At 35.6% G+C, this 8,497-nt stretch overlaps 1 non-coding gene across 1 annotated transcript; it reads left to right on the forward strand.

Moving 5' to 3' along the window:
* Nucleotides 1–8,037: 8,037 nt before the first annotated feature.
* LOC141650320 (small nucleolar RNA R71) lies at nt 8,038–8,144 on the forward strand. The gene has a single exon (XR_012546361.1). It is a non-coding gene; the product is annotated as a small nucleolar RNA R71 (small nucleolar RNA).
* Nucleotides 8,145–8,497: the final 353 nt, after the last annotated feature.

Here is an 8,497-nt window from a genome sequence, read left to right on the forward strand (position 1 = left end):
TTGTGTGTTTCTCGCTTGCTTGTCTTCAATTGTGATTAATTATCAAATGGTATCCAATGATTATGATTTAATGCTTGTTTAATCACCCGATTAATCACACTTCGGCATCCCAAGCTCCTCAAAGCATCCAAAGTAGCATCCAATATTTAGCATCTTATGTTTGAATTTTGTGGACTTTGCATTTGAGCTTGACTTCCATTTGACTTTGTTGTGCATTTCTTCACTTAATCCATCACTTTTGCTTATGCAAGTCTATGCATTATCTTCATGCTAGTCCATACTTAGCCTTCAACTTAGCTTGCTTCTAGTTTACTTGCAATTATGTAGAATTTAGCTCCTAAAAGCTCATGTACCTACAAAATGTGATAAGGTATGCAAAATACCACTTGGAAGCAATATTAGCTCGAAATCACTAAAGTTAGTGCATAATGACATAAAAAATGGAGCTAAAATATGGGGTTTAAGTGTATATAAAATGGAGTTATCATGAAGCAGTGATCTTAGACCAAAAGAAAGAGATAGTTTCTCTCTCAAAGCAATTAAATGAATCTAAAACTGATATGGTCAATGTTAAGAAACAGCATTCGGATGTTGTATTCATTCTTAACAAAAGGTTCCAAGACTTTCGTGACAATTTCAAAAAGGAGAATGACTTAGATCACACGAAATGTCAAGAAGAAATCAAAACCCTAAAAGACTTACTCTTATATGCTAGGAAAGTCCATGATATGTGGGAAGGTAGCACAAAAGTCCTAAACTTCCTAACCGAACAATCTGACAATAATATGAAGATGGGGTTAGGACATGAGTGCTACAGCCGTAGAGATCACTCTAAATGCAAATCAACATCTTTGGATTTTGATTTCGGAAAAAGGAAATATGCTGATCTTCCTGATATCTGATTTGCAATTACTGTGGTCATACGGGTCATATCCAAGACAATTGCGTCAAAAGAGCGCATGATATACAGAAAAATACCGACCATGCTAAAACGGTTGACACAACAGTCAAGGATGATGAATCCCCTATAGATGAACCTAACGAACAAAGAAATAACAACTTTCGTTGATTCTATGACATGGCGTTTGACTACGCCAAGAAACATAGCACTTCACAAACACCTTGTCGACCTAAACAAAGCAAGCCTAATCAAAAGGAAAACAGTCATGTTAGACCTAGAGAAATTCCTAGACCTAGGGAAACCCCTAGACCAAGAGAAAACCCTAAACCTAGAACTACTCCTAAACAAAATTACCCAAGGTTTAGAAAAAACAACCATTAGATAAGTTTGGGTACGAAAGGATTTGGTATATAGAGTAAATAATCATAAGGGACCCAACCTAGCTTGGGTACCTAAAAACTGTATCTAATCCTTTCTGCAGGTAATGGTGAAAGAAACTAATCAATGGTATTTTGCCAATGGATGCTCAAGACACATGACTGTAGATAAGAATTTGTTTCTTTCACTCAAACCTTTCAACGGAGGAAAGGTGACGTTTGGGGACAACAAGAAGGGTAAAGTGATTGGTGTGGGCAAAATTGGAATTTCTAAGTCACACGCAATCAGTGATGTCTATCTAGTGGATGGTCTCAAGCATAATTTGCTTAGCATATCTCAACTATGCGACAAAGGTAACAAAGTTGTTTTTTATACTGATGGATGTCGCATTATAATTGAAGGAACAAGCAACGTTATTCTTGAAGGCCATAGGAAAAGGAATGTGTATATGGTAGATTTAAATGTTGTGCCTACTAACTCTTTTATGTGCATGAAAGTTACTCTTGATGATCCCTATTTGTGGCACAAACGGTTCAGCCACATTAGCTCACTAACCTTGAACAAACTCAAGAAGTGGGACTTGGTTGAAGGGTTACCTAAGATCAAGTTCGACCAAGAAAAAATGTGTGACACGTGTGCTAGGTGCAAACAAGTGAGATCATCTTTCAAACCTAAAAGAGTATTAAGCACAAATCAAGCCTTGAAATTGGTTCACATGGATCTATGTGGTCCTATGAAGGTAAGGAGTAGAGGAGGATCCAGGTATGTCTTTGTTCTCGTAGATGACTACTCAAGGTATGTATGGCCTATCTTCCTTCATTCAAAAGATGAGACCTTTGATGAATTTGATCGTCTTATGAAACTTGTTCAAAATAAATATAAGACTAACCTTGTGTCTATTCGTACGGATCATGGCATTAAATTTGATAATCAAGCCTTTATAGAATATTGTAGAGTTAATGGTGTAGGACATAACTTTTCCGCACCAAGAACTCCACAACAAAACGGTGTCGTTGAACGTATGAATAGAAAACTAGAAGATATGGCTCATACAATGCTTTTATGTAGTGGTCTACCTCGTAACTTTTGGGCTGAAGCTATTAGTACTTCGTGTTATATCCATAATCGTGCTATGATAAGACCTATCCTTAAGAAAACTCCGTATGAACTTCTAAGAGGTCGCAAACCTAATATCTCCCATCTTCGTTGCTTTGGGAGTAAGTGCTTTGTTCACAACAATAGTAAATATAGGTTAAGTACGTTCGGCCCTAGAAGTGATGAGGCTATTTTTTAAGGGCATTCTGATCATAGCAAGGCTTACAAGGTCTTCAATAAAAGAACACTTTGTATTGAATAAAGTGTTCACGTTATTTTTTATGAAGATAATGTGTTTGATAAGCCTTTACAAGATGAGGAATAAGACTTTGACGAACCTGACTTTCGTCTTTCCAAAGCTGATCCCCCAGAATTGGAAACGGAGGACAATGAGATTGAAGGAATTAATGATGAGCTTGATCGTTCTTCTAAAAATAAAGAGGAGAAAACTAAAGTTATAGTTGATGATACTATAACATTGTCTCAAGATAAGAATTCCCAACCCAATGTTATAGATGTTGTTACTATAACATTGAATCCAAATCAAGGTGATGAGTCCGAAGTTATACCCGGCTCTACTACAACACCGGGATTTGATTCAGGGGGAACTTCCTCAAACTCTGAGCCAAATGAAGTTGGGTCAAGTTCAAATAATGATGAAGAGCCGAGTACTTCAACTAAATGGAAATACAAGAGTTCGCATCCAATGGATAATATTCTTGGCAATATTAAGAAGGGAGTTCAAACGAGACGATCCTTGAACAACTTCTGCTCGTTCTATTCTTTCCTATATACGATCGAACCAACATCAAGGAAGCTCTTGCAGAATCAGATTGGATTATAGTTATGCAAGAAGAACTTCAACAGTTCGAACGGAACAAAGTTTGGCACTTAGTTCCTAGACCCAAGGATCGATCTGTTATTGGAACAAGGTGGGTATTTAGAAATAAGCTAGATGATGTCGGAGTCATTGTTCAAAATAAAGCAAGATTGGTGGTCCAAGGTTATAATCAACAAGAAGGAATAGATTATGACGAGACTTTTGCACCTGTTGCTCGTCTTGAAGCTATTAGACTTCTGATAGCGTTCGCAGCTCATATAGGAATGAAGCTCTTCCAAATGGATGTCAAGACAGCATTTCTAAATGGGTATCTACAGGAAGAAGTCTTCGTAGAACAACCCTCTGGATTTAAGGATAGCAAATTTGAAGACCATGTCTTTAAATTAGACAAAGCCCTGTACGGATTGAAGCAAGCACCAAGGGCTTGGTATAACAGATTATCAAAATTTGTACTTGGTAGTGGATTTAACAGAGGATCTGTTGATAAAACCCTATTCCTAAAATCCGAGGGTAATGACCTTTTGGTTGTTTAAATCTACGTCGATGATATCATCTTTGGATCGACCAACCGTAGCTTGTGCAAATATTTTTCGGAGTTGATGACTTCTGAATTTGAGATGAGCGTGATGGGAGAATTGAAATTCTTCCTAGGTCTGCAAATTCAACAAACTGAAGAAGGCATCAAAACTCATCAACAGAAATATATTAAGGAATTAATTCGAAAATTTGGAATGGAAAATTCCCATGCTATGTCTACTCCAATGGTCGCAGACAAGAAATTAACTTTAGATGAAGACGGTAAGTCAGTTGATGAAACAACTTACCGAGGAATGATTGGGTCATTACTATACTTCGCAAGTAGACCAGATATCATGTTCAGCGTATGCGTTTGTGCGAGATATCAATCATCTCCCAAATAATCGCATATGACGGCCGTAAAAATAATCTTACGATATCTTATTGGGTCGTCAAAACTTTATCTATGGTATCCGATGGAATGCAATTTCGATCTTGTCGGATATTCAGATGCTGATTACGCAGGATGCTCCCTAGACGGGAAAAGTACGTCAGGTGTTGCCACGTTCGTTGGACCTTGCATTATCACATGGGGTTCAAAGAAGCAAAATTCAGTTGCCCTTTCAACAACAGAAGTCGAATATATTGCAGCAGGACTGGTATGTACTCAATTATTATGGCTTAAGCAACAGTTATGTGATTATGGTGTTGATGTAGGTTGTATTCCTATTTTATGCGATAACACAAGTGCTATTATTATTTCCAAAAACCCCGCACAGCACTAGCGCACTAAGCACATTGAAATTAGACACCATTTTATACGTGACCATGTTGAGAAAGGGAATATAAAACTCGAATTTTGTAGTACTGAAAAACAATGGGCAGACATTTTGACAAAATCATTAGCTAGAGGACGTTTTGAGACTTTACGGTTAGAAATTGGTTTAATTGGTGGCACCTAAACTATCATAATTATTTCCTAACCGCATGACTGACTAGTTAAGATGAGATTGTATGTCTATGTTCATATTTTCCGTTGCAAGTACACTCTTATATAGTATTTTATTATTTTATGAGAATATTCCGTTTGCTAGTTTATTATATTTTGTGTTGTATACAAACCATAACTTTTGTTCATCACATATACATTCTAAGATTTAGAGCTTCATAAACCAATAACATTCATGATTGGTGTCATTTAGGATGTGAGTAGTACTCCTTAAATGGCATGTAACATCAAATTGCATAAGCATAAAATTTGTCTCTTATTACCTGTATACACTCGGGTTTGTGGTGGTGACACATGTGGAGAGGTGACCCTTCCTTTACGTTTTACCTACTAACCTCACATTAGCCAAATTTGCATTGTTTTGACCTATTTATTCAACTACATTCCATATGGCCTACCCTTGTCAAGCTAGTCTTGTTGGTATATTTGGAAGTCTTGTTGTGGTCAATTTTGTTGGTGTTGTGATGAATATTGGAAGGAAGGAAGGAAAAAAAAATGGACTGAAAAAAAATGAAATACAAAAATTAATACAAAAAAAAAGGAGAAAAATGTTCTTATAAAAGATGGGAAAGCAGAAATCTCTAATTACTCCTATTCTTATTCATTTCCATATTACTTGAGGAGAAGTACTTGTTGATGTGAGTGAGTGTGTGCCGTACTTGGCATGGTGCATCATCTTTCGTGTTGGGTTGGAAAGTGGAATATGGTTACTTTTGGTTGTGCTCTGTGCTAGCTTGGCTTTTACCCCCACATATCCAAATTATTTTGCCCCTTCTTACCCATTTACCTCACCTCACATTACTTTGTAAGTCCTTGGCATGTGTTTTGGACCTCGCTTGGTTGGAGTATATATGTACGGTTACTAGAGATATCTATCATGTTAGATTGCATGCATGCTTCTGTAGGTCGCAGTTAGGTGAGTGACTAATTTCTTTCTCTCCTACAAAATATGTACTCAATTTGGTTTGTATTACACACTTTATATGTAGGGCTTGCTTATGTTGAAATCGTTCTTATGCTATAATATATGCTTTGGTTAATATATATTTCTTGCCTCGGTTGATATCATTCTAGTCGTTTTATGTCTGTTCTCGTCTTTTCGATGATGTCAAGAGGGGGAAGAAATGACCATGATTTAGTATTTGCCTAAGCTTGCTCCTTGTCAAGACCTATTGTCTCTTAAAGTCCTTTAAGCCTTTGGTCTTGAACATAATTGTTTTGATCTTACGTTGAACTTTATCTATAAAGATGACGGTATTATATTGAAGGGGAACTATATACTTAGTCACAATTTTAGGAGACTTGCCATCATCAAAAAGGGGGAATTTGTTGAACCATATAATATATATGTTTATGTTTTGATGATGTCAAGAGTTATTTATATTTCATATACTTGTTGCACGTAATTGTTTATTTAGTCTTTTAGATTGGACTTACTAATCGCAAGCATTAAGGAATTGTGATGGAAGTATGATGCGTTTATATCATGATCAAGCCCTCAATCACAGATCAAGATATTACAAGATAGTGAAAGAATTATTCAAGCATTCATGAGAAGATGAAGCTCATTTAAAGATTGATCAAGCTTGAATGACGAAGTAGCCTACACTCGAAGATCTCCTAAAGAAGATTAGTATAGCGTAGGTGATTATCTCGTAATGGTAACGTAAGAATGGACTTCTTACATTGGTAAAATTATAGCCTCACAGCTATAACATTACTTATATAAGAGCTCAATGTTATAGCTCTTCTACTATAACATTGAAATGTCAAGTTTATATAAATGCACGACTAAAATGTTTTCAAATTGTTTTTGAAAAATGTTTTTGGTTCTTTTAAATGTTTTTGCAAAAAGTATTTATTTTACAAGGAAGCCCATACTCATATTAAGTGTGGTTTTATTTTAAACCTATGGTTAGTGATTATATGGGATCAACTTATGAGTTGAGCCATATGACTAATTAGGGTTTTAACATGGCATACTCTTAAACCCTAAAATCTAACCTAATCTCAAGCTAGGGTTTTCACGAATCACGAGGCATATGTGCCGTGTTATCTCGTGTTGCCTTAAGGAATAAAAGATTGTTATTGTTAAGATTTTATTCTCTAGAATTATCGTAACATATCTTTTATATTTAACTTGATATGGTTATTTATGATAAGGATATTTTTTTTATGGAAAATCTTATCATATATTAAGATTTATGCAAAAGATAATAGAAAAATAATTTATATTTTATCTTTTGGAATATTCTCTATTATCTCTTAGGGTTTTCAGGAAAGAAATAATATGATATGATTTGTTTACATATCATATATTACGGCCATGTAGGGTTTAAGGAAAATATATTAAGTATATATTTGATTGGATTATCTTAGAATTATCTTATATCTTTTCTAAGAGATTGCTTAAATAAAATAAGGAAAGTTGTTATGATTTTTCCTTATTGTTATTCGGCATATCTAGCTATTAAGGAAAGAATATTTGGTGAATATATGATAAGATAATCTATTAACAACTTAAATCTTTTCCTAAGACTTTTTGGATAAAAATAATAAGATATGATTCTATTTGCATATCTTATATTTCGGCCTCTAGGGTTTCGTGGAAACCGAGTGCCTTGCTTCCTCCTTTGTTATAAATACTTTACACTTTGCAACATTTGAAAGTAAGACCTTTGAGCATAACTTTAATTTATTTCAAAAAGCAAAACTGTGTTTTAAAGCAAGAAAACTGTTTTGTTATTTTTCGAAAAAGGTCGTGTATTTTATAAACTCGTGCATTAGTTCTTATTGTTATCGTTATAAGATAATAGTGCTTAATTGATTTCTTAGTCGTTCATTAACGTGAACTTTTAGTAGAATCATTAGTACTTTTTTATTACCGTAAGTTAGTCACTCGAGTATTTAACGGTACTCACTTGAGTTACAACTAGGGTTAGTTGTAGGAGTTGGGTTAGTAAATTTGTAATCCGTAGAAAGGTACTAAATTTATTAATCGAGAATAGTGGACGTAGGTTTCGATTTGTGAAACTGAACCACTTCAAAAACCGTGCGTCTCTCTCTTTCGTTCGTTTGTTTATTTCGTTCTTATTCGTTAATTAGTTGATTAGTTAAAGTTTAATCAATAAACTTTAAATAATTAATTATACATATACAATCAAAAAGTAGGTAAAAGTTTTAATCCTCAATTCACCCCCCCCCCCCCTCTTGAGTATTTCGGATCGATAGACTCTTCAAGCACGGTGGTCATCATACAACCCATTGTAGAACTGGTTGCATAAAAACCACTGATCAAAGCCATGGTGAGGAAGAGACCGCACCAACTTCTTGAAACGACACCAAGCTTCGTAAAAATTCTCATCAGGTGCCTGCTTGAAACTTGTAATTTTTCCTCTCAGCTGATTGGTACGTTGTGGAGGAAAATACTTTTTATAAAAGGAAATGGCAAGAGTCTCCCAGTTGGTGATACCGGTTGCAGTACGATCAAGATCAGTGAGCCACTCACGGGCTCCGTAGGTCAAAGATAAAGGAAACAAGACTTCCTTTATTTGATCCTGGGTCACTCCCTTAGTAGCGGGAATAGTAGAGCAGTAGTCAGTAAAGACCTCCATATGTTTTCGTGGATCTTCACCCGCCACACCCCGAAATAGATTCCGTTCGACCAAATTAATATAGGATGGCCGGATGTCAGAAGTGTTGCCATCCTCGGTCGCATGCTTGAAACCTTTAGGAATCGAGGCAGTTGTGGGCTCTA

This window comes from Silene latifolia, chromosome 3 (assembly GCF_048544455.1).
Source record: "Silene latifolia isolate original U9 population chromosome 3, ASM4854445v1, whole genome shotgun sequence".
Lineage (NCBI taxonomy): Eukaryota > Viridiplantae > Streptophyta > Magnoliopsida > Caryophyllales > Caryophyllaceae > Silene > Silene latifolia.